The sequence below is a fragment of the Sciurus vulgaris genome (assembly GCF_902686455.1).
Source record: "Sciurus vulgaris genome assembly, chromosome: 3".
In the NCBI taxonomy this organism is placed as follows: Eukaryota; Metazoa; Chordata; class Mammalia; order Rodentia; family Sciuridae; genus Sciurus; species Sciurus vulgaris.
In genome coordinates, this window is record NC_136463.1 from 181,943,081 (window position 1) to 181,961,250 (window position 18,170).

The 18,170-nt window shown below is 40.7% G+C and overlaps 1 protein-coding gene across 6 annotated transcripts in view; it reads left to right on the plus strand.

Moving 5' to 3' along the window:
* The first annotated feature begins 2,925 nt into the window (after positions 1-2,925).
* Positions 2,926-18,170, plus strand: part of DIS3L2 (DIS3 like 3'-5' exoribonuclease 2) — a 362,072-nt gene continuing 346,827 nt past the window's right edge. The window contains exon 1 of one of the 6 annotated variants that reach the window (XM_079134845.1): positions 2,926-4,040. The gene's annotated coding sequence lies outside the window, so the exon portion shown is untranslated. The other 5 variants (XM_079134846.1, XM_079134843.1, XM_079134848.1 and 2 more) reach the window with 5 other exon arrangements.

Genomic DNA, 18,170 nt, shown 5'->3' on the forward strand with positions numbered 1-18,170 from the left:
AACACTTTTTATTGATTCCGAGTTGCTTCTTTCACTGTCATTGGTGGTGGTGGTGGAAAGGGGTGGTGGAATGAGACAATCTACAGGATTTTCTCCTGGCTGGATTGGTGAGTGAGGGTGTAGTGATCAGGGAAAGTGTAGTCAAGGAAGACTCCTTTGCGCCTGTTTTGTGACTGGGTGGATGTTAAGACCAGGTTTGTGGGTGGTGGTGGCTGGAATGTTCTTGGGGCAACAATAGCTGTCTAACTTCTAAACTCCTGGGAGGACAGGACTTTATAACAGGTTAATGGACTGAATGTTTGTGTCACCCCCAATACATGTTAAAAACCTTCTCCTGGTGTGAGGGAAGGTGGGGCCTTTGGGAGGTAATTGGGTCATGAGGGTGGAGCCCTCAAGAATGGGATTAGTGTTTTTATGAGAAGCTGGAGAGCCAGCTCACCCTCTCCTGTTATGTCAGGACATGATAAGAACCAGGAACTGGACTATAACTAGACAATGAATCTGCCAGTGCCTTGACTTTGGACTTTCCAGCCTCTGGAACTGTTGAGAATTAAATTTTTCTTATTGAAGCCCCTTTCAGCATTTCACACTAAGACACAGACACAGTCTCTCCCGAGCTGGAACTCTTCTGGCGACTGCAGATATAGCAACAGGGGATGGGAATTCTGATCCTACTCATACTCTGGGTCTTGGGGATATCTCTCAAAGAGCATTTTGCATCATGAACTCACCACCCATCATCCAGAGAACAAAGCCAGGCAAAACGCAGTACACCTACAACTCCCTACAGTTCTCTAAAAATATTCCCTTTAGAACAAGGATACATTTTTAACCCTTGAGGAACCATTGAAAACTCTCAGAACCCCAATCAAATGGAGCCTAAGGATACATCCTGACCTTTCAACAGAATACAGGTCTTTGAAGTAGATGATGTATTTGAGGCTTCCAGGTGTATGCAAGATAGAATTCATCAACTTCATGTATTTGGGTCTTCTCTTTTCTATATCATGAACTGACTTTTTCCCTTTTGTTCACAAAACAATTGATTAAGCTTCCATTTACCTATTGTAACTACTTTCTGGTCTTAAGACTTGCTGGCATTACATCTGGGTCCCTGCTATAGACCAAATGCTTGTGTCCCCCCAAATTCCTATGCTGAAATCCTATCTCCTTAATGTAATGGTACCAGGAGGTGGGATCTTTGGTAGGTTTTTAGGTCCTGAGAACGAAGATCTCATAAATGGGATTAGTCCCCTTATAAAAGAGACTCTACTGTCACATGAGGACACAGAAAGCAGATAGCCATCTATGAACAAGGAAGTAGGCCCATGCCAGACGTTGAATCCAGGCTGTCGGATGTCTGTTGCTCATAAGCCATTCAGTCTATGGTATTCTGTTATAGCAGTCTGAATGGACTAAGCCTTGACTGATATTTTGTGTGTTTCTAGATTCTTCAGTCATACATTTTGAATTTCTTGGTTTACTTCCACAGATAACTGATCAAATTCATTGTGGATAGATTTACAGTTTCTCAGAGAAAAACATTATTTTTAAATCTTTTGGGTGAGTTTATTGTAATATTTGTTTTAATGGAAATATACTGAAGTTATGGACTAGAAGTAGTCTTACAGGGCAATCCTCTTACCCCAGGTAACAGTTTAGATATGTGTGTCCCCCAAAAGCTCATGTGTGAGACAATACAAGAATATTCAGAGGTGAATGATTAAATAATGAGACTGATATGGATTAACTGGGGTGGTAACTGGAGGCAGGTAGGTCACGGGGGGGGGGGGGTGCCTTTGGGGGTAAATCTTTTGTCCTTGGTGAGTGGAGCTCACTCTTTTCTTCCCGATTTCCATGTCCTGAGCTGCTTCCCTCTGCCATGCCCTGCCATGATGTTCTGCTTCAGCTGGGTCCGGAACTATGGAGTCAGTTGACCGTGGACCAAACCTCTGAAATTGTGAGCTAAGATGAACTTTTTCTCTAAGTTGTCTGGTCAGGTCTTTCAGTAACAGCAATGAAAAGGTTGACTTAAACACCCCAGGTTCACTCCTGACTATGCTGTGGTCCTCCTTTAGCCCACATGAGGAAGCTGGGCTCATTGAACTGGAGGGCTCAGGGGTAGGTCCAGCCCAGGCCTGCAGCCTTTACACTGGCTGGCATCATACTCTCTGCCAGATGTCAAAATGAGATCAGCCTGTTGAGCTTTGAAGTGGCACACCTATTTATCAAATCCTTTGCTCTTGCCCTTGTTCTACTACTTCTGCTTCTATTTCTGGTTTATTTGACTTCGCTTTCCATGTCTAATACAGATTTCATCCTTTCAATCTTTTGTTCTCTTCCTCTTCTGGGTCTTCCCATTCCTGTCCCCAATGGCCCCTCCCACCATTTGCCTCCTACCCTGCCAGGCTTCTTTCATCTTCTCCTGTTTGAATAGACAAGTTCTACCTACACAGAGTTTGGCTCTGGAAGGATCTGTGAGAATGTTAAAAATCAAAGGATCCTTGGGTTTATTCTTTAAATGCACACTGGCTAAGGCCTATGTGTGTGGCAGCCACTGTACATGCAACATTACACATTTTTCATCTTCAAAGAGCTCATGTGATTTAGTAGGGGAATCCTGAAATTTGCTTATACTATAGCAGTGCTTTTTAAAACATTAAGAAATCCAGGCACAATTTAATGTACTTTTTTCTTATGGAGAATATATGGCAATGGACTCCTTCACCATACAGATTCAAGCCATCTTCTGCTTTGACATTGATTTCCTAAATTTAGATTTTTCTATGATCACCACTGGTTATTTGATTCCCACAGCATTTGACAATGGTGACCAGCTCCTCAGTGACATTATTTCACCCCCTTGGCTGTGTAGTAGGAAAGGAGGGTCAGGACACTGAGATCTGGAAGCAACACTTTATTAATGGTGCCATGGCCCAGAGGGATAAGTCCCAAAGTCTGAGCTCTTACTCTTACACATAGGCAAGTTTTAGGTACCTAAAGGCAAGGGAGTTGGTGCGATTCTATTGGAGGGTATATTCTACGTTCCTTACATGGGTACAAGCTTGTTAACAACCTAGGGGACTCTTGGCTCATATGGCTTAGGGATTTTTACTTCACTAAGCCTAAAGCGGGGGATTATTCTGTTATTATTTGTTTCTTGCTTCTGCTACCGTGGTTATCTGTAACAGGTACGCGTTAGCCACTGCAAGTCTCTATGGTTATGTGTCAGTAAGCAGAGCTGCTGTGGGTCAGCGTGCAAAACCGCAGCGGTCAGCTCTTTAACTGATAAGGTTCCAATTTTGCTCTACCACAGCTGCTCTTTGGAGTTCCTTTTCCTTTGCACACAGTGGTGGTGTTTCCCAGATCCCATTCTTAGCTATTCCCTGGACAGGCCACACTGAACTTTCAGTGGGTTTCAAAGCCGCGCCAACCTTTTTCCTGACCCTCTCCCCTGCCCTTTCCACAGGGTTCACGTCTATCAACAGGTTTTCCCACCCGTGTCTGGGCAGACCTCTCCCAGGCAGGCACCACGGCTTCCTTCACTCATCCCTGCCCGTGGGACACTGTTCATCCGCCCTGCCACCAGCCTGCCCCTTCTAGGGCAGAGACCACACCTGGGCTGTCCAGCTCGGTGTCCTCAGTGCCACCACTGCACGCAGCCCTGAGAAGGTGTCCAATAAATGGAAGGATCAGTAAGCAGCGCCCGCTGGGTGACAGCCTGCTGGGCGGCGCACAGCCCCGAGGGCCGGGCGCGGCAGTGCCCGTCGGTGAAGAGGGGGCCCTACCGGGCAGGAAGGCGTCTCCGGGACCGCCCTCACTGAAGCCGCCAGGGACGGAGGAGCGGCTGCGGCCTCTCGCCCACCCCTTCGCCCCGCTGCAGCCGAGCACCGGCCAAGTCCACCGCGCACTCGCCGGCGCGCGCCGCCCTTGGCTCCACCCGGCTGCCGTCGCTCTCCCGAGCGCGCGCCCGTGACCCGGAAGAGCATTCTCCTTAGCAACTGCGGGACCGCCGCGGCGCCGGCCTCCGGGGAGCAACGGTGAGGCCCTGTCCCTCCCCCTGCACGCCGCCCCGGGGCCACCCGGGCCTGGCCTCCCGGTGCGGCTCCCGCTTCGCCCCGCGCGTGGGCCGGCGGCCCAGGGCGAGCGTCCTGCGCCTCCGGCGGCTTCCCCTGGCCCCGGCGCCGCCCCCGGCCACCCACGCCCCCCGCTCCGCGTGCGGGGCCGGGCGGGTGCTCCTCGGAATGCCGGGCGGTGCGCCGGGTGGGAGACCCAGTGGAACCTGTTGCTCGGAGAGGACGCTGCCCGCGGCTCGGGTCACCTGTGGACGCGACCTCCCGCGTCGCTGGCGGCCGCAGGGCTGGGCGCCTCTGGAGCCCCGAGCCGCCGCTGCCCAGCGGAGGTGCTTGACGCCGGCCCCGCGGCGCGCTCCGCGGCGGCTCGCTCGGTGTTGACCGTAGAGACTAATTGCACACGTGCGCCGAGCCTGCTTGAGGGAGGTAGCTTTCCAGTTGGGGGCCGGGCGTTAAGGTTGGTGTCCTGCAGCTCAGAGCTTCTGCCTTCGGTTCTGCAGAAGGAGCTCTCCCGGGGCTGGCCGCCTCGGTTTGCGAAAGGTTTCTCGTGGAATTTGCTACACTGAAGTAGGGCAGGTGGTGTTAACGGCCCAGGCTTACGCTTGAAAGGAAACGGCGGCACCGAAAACCTCCCTTTGAGTTTGAACGACTGGTAGTAGGGAAACTAAACCTTATTTGAACATCGTTGATAACGATACTTAAATCTGTTGATGATGGAGCTAAAACAGAGACATGTGAACAGTCTTAGGAATGACATTATTTAAGAATCAAGTGCAGTTAACATATCAAAATTCACCATTCAAAACTGTATAATTTCAGTTCGATTAGTATTAAGCACCTATAGCGTTATATGTACTTGAAAGGATTTAGAAGAAATAAGACAGCACACCTTCAGTCATTAGGAAAGCAACAAGATATCATTTGTGTAAGTGCAGAATATGTAGGTCAGGGTGGAGAAATCAGTGTGGATTGGGCTTTTCAGGAATATGATGGTAGATTGAGACTTGGTATGGCTCTAAAGTGTAGATGGGATTGTACATATATACAATATATGTGTATATATGTGTGTGTGTATATATTTGATACTGGAGATTGAACCCGGGGCATCCTAGTACTGAGATATATCCCCAGCCCTTTTTATTGTATTTTTAAATTTTGAGACAGGATTTTATCAAGTTGCCCAAGCTGGCCTGGAACTTGGGATCCTCCTCCTGCTTCAGCCAGCATAGTTGCCAGGATTGCAGGTGTGTTTCATTGTACTGGGGGAGTTAGGGTGTGCTAAATAATTTCTTTCCTTATATTCTTAACTTTAGGGTTTGGGAAATAGTTCCATGTGGCCCTTTGAAGTCCTTATTTAATTTTCTAAGGTCACTTGATTTTGGATCTATTTCTTTCAAATTCTTTTTATAGAATCTCTCTGACATTTTTCCTGTTTGAGATCTAAAACAATGACACTACTGCCAGGGACTTTGCTCCTTAGAGGTCATTTGCTTTTATAGTTAGTCTTTGTATGAAACACAGTAGTTTAGGTAGAATTAGTTACTGTTCATACTTAGGAGTCTTGTGAAATTTTGCTCTGCTAGTTCCTGAATGTTTTCTGTGAAGCAGGCATGTTGTTGAAAACATGAAACAACTATTTTGTGATATAACAAAACAACATTTACTCAGCAACCAGTAACTTTATCTATGTTGTGCCTGGGTGTGTGTTTAGCTTATCAGTCTTTGTTGGTCAACATTTACCTTGAGACATAGAAGGGCCAGAGCAATTTAGAGGCATGAACTAACACTCTTTTTTTAAACTTATATAGGAATTTTAGGCTCATTTGTTTTGGGGATCCATTAAAGATTCATTTGTAAAGATGCACAAACTCTTAAGAAGACCTCTTAAGATGTTTTGTTACTTTCTTACAGAATGTATTCATTTATTAACTTATTCAACAAATATTTGAGTGCTACTTGGTATCAGGTCCTGTGCTTGGCCTTGGAGATAGGGAGGGTGAATGTATACATGGTCCCTGAACTCAGCAGATGATAATCAAGGAATCACACAAATGTTAAACTACAGCTGTGGCAAGTGTTTTGACAATTGAGAACTGCAGTTTGCACAGGAAAGGAAACGTTCCAGTGAGAGCAATTAGAAGGGCAGAGACCCTCTGATATCAGGGTCCACGTCGAGGACCAGGGACTTAAGGTATAGCTCTGTATATGGAGCTGGAGGAATGTGGAAGAAATCTGGTGGGGGAGAGGGCCAGAGAGGTGGGCAGGACCAGATGGTGGTGGATCTTGTAGGTGGAGATTTTCTTTGTCCTCAGAGTAGAGAGAAGCCTCTGTAAAGTGTTTACTTAGGAACTTGGGCTGAATTTCTGATGGGGATGACACAATTAGGTTGTGTTTGAATAGCCTGCTTTGTATTCTCCCACTGCTTGGTGTTTGTATCATCTTCTCATCCTTCAATGACAAATTCCTTTGCTGTATTACTGATGGAGAAGCCTCTGTGTTTCACTAGTAAGATGTGCTCATTTGAGAGGAAAGGAGTTTTAGGAATTAAGAGTGGTTCTTAGGAGTTATTTAATTTGAAATACTTTTTCATAAGAACTACTAATAAGGCACTAATATTTGTAACTTTTTCAAAAATTGTGGTAAAAAAATCACATAATTTAAAACTTACAGCCTTAACCATTTTTAAACCTAGTTTAGTGGTGCTAACTATATTATTATGTAACAGATCTCTAGAACTTTCATGCAAAATTGAAACTTTGTTCCCATCAAACAGTTCACCATCCCCCCCCCCCCCCCCCCAGTGCCTGGCAACCACCATTCTACTTTCTGTTGCTATGATTTGACAACTTTAGATACTTCACGTAAGTGGAATCACATAAGACATATCCATTTTTACCTTCATGCTCTTTCCCTGGTATCAATCAGTACAATCCTACAAATTTTCTCCCTTGTCTTTTGATCTTATATTCATAGAGCCAGAGTGGAAGAGGCTGTAGAGATCATCTGGTCTAACCCTCTTCTGTTCTGTGTGAGATAATAAGAGTCCCATGCTTTGCCAGAGGAGAGACATCTAGTGAGTCAGAACAGAGTTGGAGCTCTCTGGTCTTTGACCTCTTGGCCAGGTACCTTTTCTGGTTTGGCCTGTTTGCTTGTGATTTAATGCTGTATTCTTTAGCTAGACCAGAAGCATCATGAGGTACAGAATGCTTATCTGTATCCCTGTAGCATTTTGCTGAGGTCTGTTAGATGCTGTTTTAGTTAGCTTTCTATATCAAATATCTGAGATAATAAAAATATAAAGAACAGTGGTTTATTTTCTCTCATAGTTTTAGAGGTTTCAGTTCATGATGAGTTGACCCTGTTGCTTTGGGCCTGTGGTGGCATGTCATACGGGAGCACATGACTGAGCAGAACCACTGACCCTATGGCTGGGAAGTGAAAAGACAAGAGTTCCGAGGTAGGGTCCAGGGTCCCACCCAGTGACCTAAAGACCTCCCGGTAGGCACCCACTCTTAAAGATTCCCGCACTGCCTGCTACTGCGATGGGCTGGGAACTGAGCCTTTAACACGTTGACCTTCGAAAGGCACTTATTCAAGCCACAGCAGAAACTGAAGAAATATTTGTTGATAGATTGTCTTCAGGAATTTCATTTCTTAAAAGATGGCCCTCTTTGAAGTTTTGAACTTCATGAATTTTAGACCTTTGGTTATTGTAATCAAATTTGTATTGGTCTTTCTGCAGTTGAATAATTCTTTCCCTTTTGTAATCAGAGTTAAGCTCTTTTATCTTTTCCTAGTGCCTTCTCCAATGCATATAATTACCCATGACACCAAGAGTTGGGTTCCTCTGAAAATTTTAACAGTCTAATGTAAAAGCCCTCAAATGAAACAACTTAATGCATTAAGCTTTTTAGAGTAGTTGATTTATTTACAAGTGAAAGTTTATCCTTCTGAGTTTCATTGCTGCTAAGCATTTTTTTTTTTTTTTGGGGGGGGGTGCTAGGAATCGAACCCAGGGCCTTATGCTTGCAAGGCAAGCACTCTACCGACTGAGCTATCTCCCCAGCCCCCACTAAGCATTTTTGAATCATATTTGTACCACGGTTTATAGTGCTTATCTCAGAATGCCTATAGGACCAGTTGAATTTAGATATTGGGCTTGAAATGATTCTGAGATGAGCCAATATTCTAAGTTCAAAAAAGTATAACAAAACATTTTCTTGTGTGAGGAAGATTTATAAGCTTTTATTTATTCCAGACCTTCCTTGGTTTCTCATATTATTGTATGGCCAGCCTTCTTGAGTCTAATTTTTAGAAAGTCTTTTTGTTTCAACCTCTAAAAAGTTTTTTAATTTTAGTATTTATTTTAATATTTAATATTTAATGTTTATTTTAATATATATATATATTTTAATAAGATAAGAAGCTATGGGAAATGGGATACCATTGGGCACAGGGACAAATGAAACTGGGAATGTGGTCATAGCTCCCTCTGAAGTTCAAATGTCTGGGGCATTATTGGTGATGTCAGGAAGGTGGAGACTTGACCAGAAAGAATTCTTGTTACCTTTATTATATGGAGCGTAGTGGTGGACCTGCACAAGGTGTTTTTTGTCATGTAACATGAAGCAAAACGGTTTGAGAAGGACTTTTCAGGTTGAGAGCAACCCTAGCAAGAACTTCTTGTCCCAGAGCTGCTACTATGTGACTAGTTATGTCAAGCTAGAATTGGGCAAGTTAATCAACTGTCCAACTGAAAAGTTGGACACCTTTCTTGACTCCCAATCTGACTGCCTCTGGGATGTATTAATGGTGGCCGACAAGAGCCAGTGTTTATACCAGCTCTTAGGGAAAGACCTTTACGTGACACAGTATACAGTAAAAATGTCTGGTGAAATTGCATAGGGGTAAGGACTGATGAGGAAGTACCCTGTCCTCAGAACCTGTCTTTGAATTACAGGAAAGGATTATCATTGATGGATCCCCTCCCCTTTCTGAAGCAATTCATATGCATTATGTCAATTGACACCAATTGTTCCATTGAGGAATGAGGAAGATGATTTAACTCTTAGGAGAACATTGAAGTTCAGGGTGTTTACTTAAGTCACAGGGTTACAAGAGTTAGACCCAATGTCAGGGCCATATATGATTCCCAAGCCCATCTTGCTTCCATCTCCGCAGGAGGCCACCTTCCTAAATCAGTGTCTGACTGTAATCTGAACCCTGGGTGTGAAGCATCAACATATTATAATCGTACAGAAAAAGGCAAGTAGGGAAGTAGATTGATACAGCAGGAAGTTACCTGTTTCCTGAGAAAATGCTTCCAATAAAGGAAGGTAGTTGTTGGTGTCAAATAGACTTGGGAGCTTGGGTATCCCTAAGCAGGACCAGGTGCTATCTGAAGAACTCTGTCCTTCCCCTTTACCTTGAGGCCTCCTTTGATGAAATTGGGTGGTTTCTGTCTTCCACGAGGCTTTGATGTGGAGAGGAGGTTGTGGCGATTGTCTGCATGTTGAGAGATGCAAAGATAATGCCTGCATGTTGCTGTTTACCTGAGCATCTCTCCCTGTGGCTCCTTGCTGCTTATTTTGATGCCTGCCATTGTTAGCTTTAATCTGCTTTAAAGGACTGAATATGAAATGCTAGCCGGCCTTATGCTTGGGAGGAGCCTACCAGCAATTTACATAACTTTTTTTTCCAGTTTTTTTTTAATAACTATATTTTTTAAAATCTTTATTTTACTTATTTATTTATATGTGGTGCTGAGGATCGAATCCAGTGCCTCACACGATAGGCAAGCGCTCTACCACTGAGCCACAACCCCAGCCCCTCCAGTTAAGTTTTTAAGTGAAAAAAATGTTTGAATTGTTCAGAGATCTCTGCTCAACTAAGACATTTGTCTTCTTTGTGTCTCATTGAGTTTTTGACGACTCAAATTAGTCTTTCTTCATATTTTGAAAGTAAGGATATTATGAATTTAAGACTGAAATACACATTAACAGATAAAGTTTTAATAAATGAGCTAGGACTTGATTTGTGTTATGAGGATTAACACCATTTTTAAAAGCTGATGTATTGACACTATAAGATACACTTATTTAAAGTGTGCAGTTTGTTAAATTTTAATGATTATATTTGCTTGTGAGACTATCACCATAAACGAGATTGTGAATATATTTGTCACCCTCAAAGCATCCTCATAGCTCTGTGTCCCTAACGTCCCTCCCAGAGAGCCACTGATCTTTTTATCTCTATACATAAGTTTTGATTTCTCAGAATTTTTTATTATATTAATGGAATCATACAGTTTGTAGTTAAGCTTCTTTCATTCAATGTAATTTTTTTGAGGTGCATTCATATTGTTTAGTGTATCAGTAGTTGCTCTTAAAAAATTTATTGGAGGGTTGGGGAGATAGCTCAGTCTGTAGAGTGCTTGCCTTGCAAGCACAAGGCCCTGGGTTCTATCCCCAGCACCGCCAAAAAAAAAAAAAAAAAAAATTTATTGGAGCTTTATAATTATACATAATAATAGAACTCATTGTGACATATTTGTACATTGTTACTCTTTATTGCTAATATTCCATTGTATAGTTTCTCATCACTTGATTAATGCATTGACCTACTGATGGCAATATTGGTGTTCCTAGTTTTTAGTTATTAAGGCTGCTGTGTACAATAGTGTACAAGTCTCAGTGTCGACACATACTTTTATTATTTTGGTTAAATACTTAGGAGTTGAATGGCTGAATCATGTAGTAGATGTATCCTTAACTTTTAAATGAAACTGTCAGAGTTTTCAAAAGTGACTGTACTGTTTTACCCTACCACTAGTAGTATGTATGAACTGTAGTTCCTGTATATCCTTTCCAGCTATTGGTTTGGTCAGTGTTTTTAATTTTAGACATGCTAATAGATATATAGTAATATCTAATTTTATTTTTTGGTACTAGGTATTGAACCCATGCTTCATACATGCCAGGCAAGTGCTCTACTACTGAGCTACATCCCAGCCCTTTTTAAAATTTTTATTTTGAGAAGGAACTCAATAAGTTAACAAGACTGGTCTGGAACTTGTGGTTCTCCTGCCCCAGTCTCCTGAATGACTGAGAATACTGGCATGTGCCACCATACTACGATGATTTTGGTTTTTAATTTGCCTTTCCCTAGTAACTGATGTTAAGCATCTTTTCATGAGCTTATTTACTCTCTGTGTATCTTTTTTTTGGTTAAATGTCTGTTCAGATCTTTTTGCCCATTTTTAATTGTAATATATGTTTCTTATTACTGAATTTTGAGAGTTATTTTTTGTTTCCCCCCCATAGTTTTATTGAGATAAAATTGAAGTACAATAAAATGCATATATTTGAAGTACGCAATTTGATCAGTTTTGGCATGTATGTAATCAGTAAAATCAAGATAAAAGCATTTCCATTTCTTTTTTAAAAATTTGAAATCATGCAAACTGTGTTTCCTATAAGATTTATTACATTAGAAATTAATCACCTTAAGAAATATGGAACCCCATCTCCACATGTCAACTATTTCAAAATTAATGGCATGCTTATAAATTTCATAGAGGTCAAGGAAGAAAGCACAAGAAAAGTAAGTAAAAAGTGCTTTGAACTAAGTGATAATAAAAGCTTAAATATCAGGATCTCTGGTATGAAACAGTACTCAGATGAGCATTTATAACTTAAAAGTACTTGAATCAGAAAGAAGCTAGAATGACAGATTACTTTCAAATTATGTAGTAGGAAGGAAAAAATAATAATAGCAGAAATGTCTAAAATAGAGAAGAAATAATACAACTAAAATTTGATAAACAAGTATAATCAAGAAAAAAGCAAGAACACAAAAATTAAAATCAATGGAAAGGGAATTATCAAAATGACCCTATAGATGGGCACACCTGTAATCCCAGTGGCTTGGTAGACCAAGGCAGGAGGATTGTGAGTTCAGAGCCAGCCTCAGCAAAGGCGAGGTGCTAAGCAACTTAGTGAGACCCTGTCTCTAAATAAAATACCAAATAGAGCTGAGAATGTGGCTCAGTGGTTGAGTGCCCCTGAGTTCAGTCCCCAGTACCCTTTTTCCCCCCTAAAAAAATAACTCTACAGATGCTAAAAATATATTAAGGTAATATTACAATTGTATGCCAACACATACAATAGCTTATGTAACATGGTCTGTATTAGAGAAAAATCCATGTGCTGCTGAGAAGAAAGTGTATTCAGTCATTGAAGGATGAAATATTCTATATATGTCTGTTAAGTCTAAATTTTCTATTGTATTTTTAATTCTAAAGCTTCTTTAGTTTTTGTTTGAGGGATCTATCCAGTGGTGAGAGAGGTGTGTTAAAGTTACCCAGTATTATTGTGTTGTGGTCTATTTGATTCTTCTTTTTTTTTTTTTTTTTTTGTAGATGGACACAATACCTTTATTTTATTTATTTATCTTTATATGGTGCTGAGGATTGAACCCAGTGCCTCACACATGCTAGGCAAGTGCTCTACCACTGAGCCACAACCCTAGCCTCTATTTGATTCTTGAAATCGAGGATTCATTTGAAATAAAATTTATGATTGTTATGTCTTGTTGATGTATAATTCCCTTAAGCAGTATGAAATGGCTTTCTTTGTTCCTTCTGATTAACTTTGGCTCAAAGTCCACTTTATCTGATATGATAGAAATCCCTGCTTGTTTACATGGTTCATACGAGTGATATATTTTTTTCCCATCCTTTCACCTTCAGTTTGTGGATGTCTTTGCCAATGAGGTGAGTCCCTCAAAGACAGCAGATTGTTGGGTCTTGCTTTTTAATCCAATCTGCCAGTCTGTGGCTTTTGACTGATGAGTTTAGGTCATTAATATTAAAGGTTATTACTGAGATATATTTGTATTCCCAGTCATTTGGGTTTATTTCTAGTTTTTGATTTGAATTAGTTTCTCCTTTGATTGACTCTTTCATTACTGTAGTCCCTCCCTTTGCTGACTTAATTTTTTTTCCATTTCACCTTCATGGAATATTTTGTTGAGAATGTTTTGTTGAGAATATTAGGCTTTCTAATTTCAAATTCTTTTAGCATTTGTTTATCATTGAAGGTTTTTATTTCATCTTCAAATCCAAAGCTTAACTTTGCTGGATATAGAATTCTTGGTTGGCATTCATTTTCTTTCAGAGCTTGGTGTATGTTATTCCAGGATCTCCTACCTTAGAGGGTCTAGGTTGAGAAATCAACTGAGATCTGAATTGGTTTCTCCCTAAAGGTAATCTGATAATTTTCTTTCTCAGCCTTTAAAATTCTATTCTTATTCTGTATGTTAGGCATTTTCATTATAAGGTGTCTTGGTGTGGGTCTTTTGTAATTTTATACATTTGGAGTCCTGTAAACCTCTTGTGTTTGATTTTCCATTTTATTCTTTAGGTTGGAAACTTTTCTGATATTATTTCATTGAAAAGATTGTGCATTCCTTTGATTTGTACCTCCACACCTTCATCTATCCCAGTAAATCTTAAATTTGCTCCTTTCATGATATACCCTAGTTTTTGGAAGTTCTGTTCATGATTTCTTAACATCTTCTCTCCATGGTCAACTCTGCTTTCAAGGTTATATATTTTTTCTTCATTGCCTGCCTAAGGTTCTGTCTTCTAAGTGATCTAGTCTGTTGGTGATGCTGTCTGTTGAATTTTTTTTGGGCGCAGGTATGAGAGATTGAACTCAGGGGCACTCGATCACTGAGCCACATTCCCAGCCCTATTTTGTATTTTATTTAGAGACAGGGTCTCACTGAGTTGCTTAGTGCCTCACTTTTGCTAAGGCTGACTTCCAACTCTTGATTCTCTTGCCTCAGCCTCCTGACCTGCTGGAATTATAGGTGTGTGCTGCTGTGCCCGACTTCTATTGAATTTTTAATTTGGTATTTTGTTTCCTTCATTTTGAGAATTTCTGCTTGGTTTATGTTTTCCAGAATCTCTGCCTCTATTGAAGTCATCTTTCACTTCCTCTGTTTTCTCTTTAATTTCATTTCTTACACTGCCCTTTACTTTGCAGATCAGTTTAACTGTGCACATTCTAAACTCCTTCTCTGACATTTCTTCCACTGTGGTGTTGATTGATTCTGTTATTAGAATATTTTGGTTTGTTTGGGGCAGTTTGTTCCCTTGCTTTTTTATGTTGTTTGTGTGTCTACTCCTCTAACAGTATGGCTCCAAGGCAGTAGAGTTTCTACCCTGTGGATTTATGTGTGTGACCCTGAAGGTTTTCAGCACCTCACTGTTTAGGGGGAGACAAATAATAACTATCAATACAAACAATATACAGAATTAAACCAGATGGTTCCTACTGTGATATCTACAGTGTTAATTATCACAATAAACTGAAATAATATGATCAATTATTGCCTACAATAAAACAGCAAGTTTGCAAAAGGGCTTATAATTTCAAATGGTGGACAGGGAGAGAACAGAAGTGATGTGGGATGTGATGGTTGTGAGGGAGGAGAGAAGTAATAAAGAATTAAAGGACGAGTGAAAGAACAATAGAGATTGGCTATTAGCAGAAGAAAAGAGAATCAAGGGAAACAGGTGGGAGAACAAATTTAAAAAATTAAAAGAATACAAGACAAAACTAAAATATGCTAATCAAACATCTTAGTTCACAAAAAGCTGATGGCTTCAAAAATGCTAGTGATGAAAAAAAAATAGGAATATGTGTAAATGTCCATGTACATTAAGGTCACAATTAAATAGAAAAAAAGAATTAAAAAAAAGATCTTGATGAAAAGTTGAAGAATCTTTCCATTGGAGTTCAAAAGATTGTCAGTTTCTCAGCAGTTTCAGGTGGGGTCTTCTGGAGTGTGATGTTCCACTGTCTGGATTGCTGGAGTGAGGGTAATCCCATAGGCAGAGTGCTCCAGGCTCTTTGCTGAATGCCACTTGGTCTGGAGATTTAAAATCAGCCCACCTGCAGTACCCAGAACTTGCTGGTTCACACTGGAATTCTTAGTCCCCTATGTCACCTTCAGACCCCACGTTTCCTCGTCTGGGGTTCAGTCTCCAAACAGTCTCTCCTGCCCTTGCCCTTCTGAGTCCCTGGTCAGGTGCGTCTCTCCCAGCCCGTCCTGCAAGCAGAGGAATTGGAGAGAGAGGAGTAGAGCTGGGTGGGTTTCCATGACCAGTTGTACCCTGTGTAAACCTCTCTCCACGTTTGATTTTCTTCTGGTCACTTAAGCACACTCTGTGTTGTGCAGTGTGTGTTTACTGGACCCGTATTCCAGGCCAAACTTGGGTTTGCCAGAAATTGGCTTCTTCAGCTGCCGGTGCCCATGCCACAGCTGCAGAATGGTTCCTTCCTTTGTCCTCTGTGTGCCTCCTGAAGAGATGGTGGCTTCTTTCTCCACACTTGGATATTGCGCAGTGTGTCTTTCAGGTTTGCGGGGTAGTATCCTTGATCTCTAAACTTTCCATACCCAGACACGCCTTGGGCCTCCCCAAAATGCAGTTCCTTTAATTCCCTTATCCCCCAACTCTGCTTACGGAGGGACCACTCTGGCTGGTGCTTCTGGCCTAGCTGCAGTGGCTGTGCCTCTGGGGATTTCTTCCATATTTTATTATATCCAACCTCCCGAGTCCCTGATCTTCTTTGAATGTCCAGTTTTAAATTCTGGTAAAGTCCCCCTGACTTTTTTTTTGTTTACCCACCTTGCTGAGAAGTTGCCTGTCTTCTTGGTTTCACTCCACAGAGCGGCCAGGAAAGTGACCTCCTCTATTTGCCGTCTTGAAAACCTCCTGAATTTTGAGAGTTTATTATACATTTTGGACATAAGCCTTTTTTTTCAGATGTAAGATTTGCACATTTTCTTCTTGTCTCATTCTCTTAATGATCTCTTTTGAAGACCTGAAGTTCTTAATTTTGACAAAGTCCAGTGTATAATTTTTTCTTTTTTTGATTATAATTTGTTGCTTTATCTAAGAAATCTTTGCCTAAGTTAATGTCACAAAGTTATTCTCAAATGTTCTATTAATTTTATAATTTCAGGTTTTACATTTTGATCAATGATCCACTTTGGGTTAATTTTTATATATGATGCTAGATATGAAACAAAGTTCTTTACATACAGAAACAAGTTGCTCTAACACCTTTTGTTCAAAAGACTTTCTTTACTGAAGTGCCTTTGTATATAGGTTGAAAAATCTATTAATATGTGCATAGTTTTATTTTTAGGCTTTTTTCTATTCCATTTATTTATTTGACTGTATGCCAATACTACACTGACTTGATTATTGTAGTTTTATAATGAGATCTGAAGTCAGGTAGTGTTAAGTTCTCCAACTTTGCTGTTATTTTTCAAGATTGTTTTGAATTTGAATAGGTCTTTTCAATTTCTGTATTAATTTTAGAATCAGCTTCCCAACTTTTCCAAAAATTCTGCTTGACAATTTGACTGAAATTGTATTGAATCTAAGATTGACTTGGGGAGAATTGCCATCCTAAAAATACAAGATTGTCATCTGTGAATAGGAACAGTTTTACTTCTTCCTTTTTAGTCTCTCTCTTTTTTTTCCCTACCTTATTGCACTGGCCACAGTTTTCAATACAACATTGAAGAGAAATGATGAGAGCAGGTGTTTTTAGGGTTAGGGTTAGGAAGAAGTAAAACTGTTCCTATTCACAGATGACAGTCTTGTACAAATTCAATGGAATCTACAAAAATGCTAGTAAAACTAATATGTGAACTTACAGACTGGCAGAGAACATCAATATACAAAAGTCAATCATATTTCTACACACTAGCAATAGATAATCAGAAATATAAATTAAAAGCATCCAATTTCAATAGCATTAAAAATAAGAAATACTTAGGGATAACTAGGACAAAAGTTAAATAAAATTTTTCACTCAACACCACAAAATATTTCTCAGAGAAATTAAAGAAAAGCCAAATAAAAGGAAACCATGATGTGTCCGTGAGTTGGAGTATTTTTAGGAAGGAAGCATTTGGGATGAACTTTGAAAGGCAGGGATGGTTTTGTACATTTCTATAAAGAAGGTGAAGCCTTTGAGGAGAGGAGTATAAATAGCAGTGTATGGGGATATGGCTGAATTGGGTGTGAATATGGAAAGCAGATGACAACTGGGTTTGTACTGAATTGTGCAGTATTTTTGATGTCTAGCTTTTTTTTAAAATACCTTTATTTTATTCATTCATTTTTATGTGGTGTTGAGGATTGAACCCAGTGCCTCACGCATGCCAGGCAAGCACTTCTACCACTGAGCCACAATCCCAGCCTGATGTCTAGCTTTAACACAAGCCTTTTGTCTGTCTTTTCAGCTACTGTATGTGTCTGAGAAGGTGTCTTTTAAAATTTCCTTTCATTATTTAATAGTCTCCCACATAATTAATTCACAGTTTTATTGATTGATTGATAACAGTTTCTTACTGTAACACCCTTGGTTACATTATTAGTACTTGTGATTGTATTGTTTATTGTATGAGAGAGAAGTCTTAAGTCCTTGTTCATAAAATTCCTTCCAAAGAAGTCAGCATACTTTATGCTAATCATTTATTGATTGTCTCAGCAGTCAGCTTACCAAACCCAAAGAGGTAACCCACTTCCTCAGGCATCTAGAATCCAGCTTTACCTTAAGAGTCATTGTGTGACCTTGCACTGTTCTGATGAAAGTAATGCTCAGATGATGGTGTGGCAGGCATAATCCAGGCCTGGTTCCATTCTGTTTCTAGCCAGAAGGAAGGAATAAGTGTAGCACTGTCCTTGGACTCAAAACTGCCCACCCTGTGCAGAATCGCCTCTGATGGTCTAAGTGCTTGATTTGGACTTAGCCAGTCTTTGTATCTCAGAGGAATTGAGAGCTGAGGTTTCAACTGGGTTTCATTGAATTTTGATCAGTTAAAAAGTAATTAATGGAAAAATATCTTAGTGTTAAAATCACGTCGTTCTTCCTGTAGCACTTTTAATTAGCTTATCCAAACCTTTTTTACTCTGGCTTTCTGGAAAGCACTGCCTTTGCCAAGCTTCCTTTGCCAAACTCACGCTCAGTGTTTTGAGTCAGCGCATTGCCCCTTGCTGTCTCCTCTCCC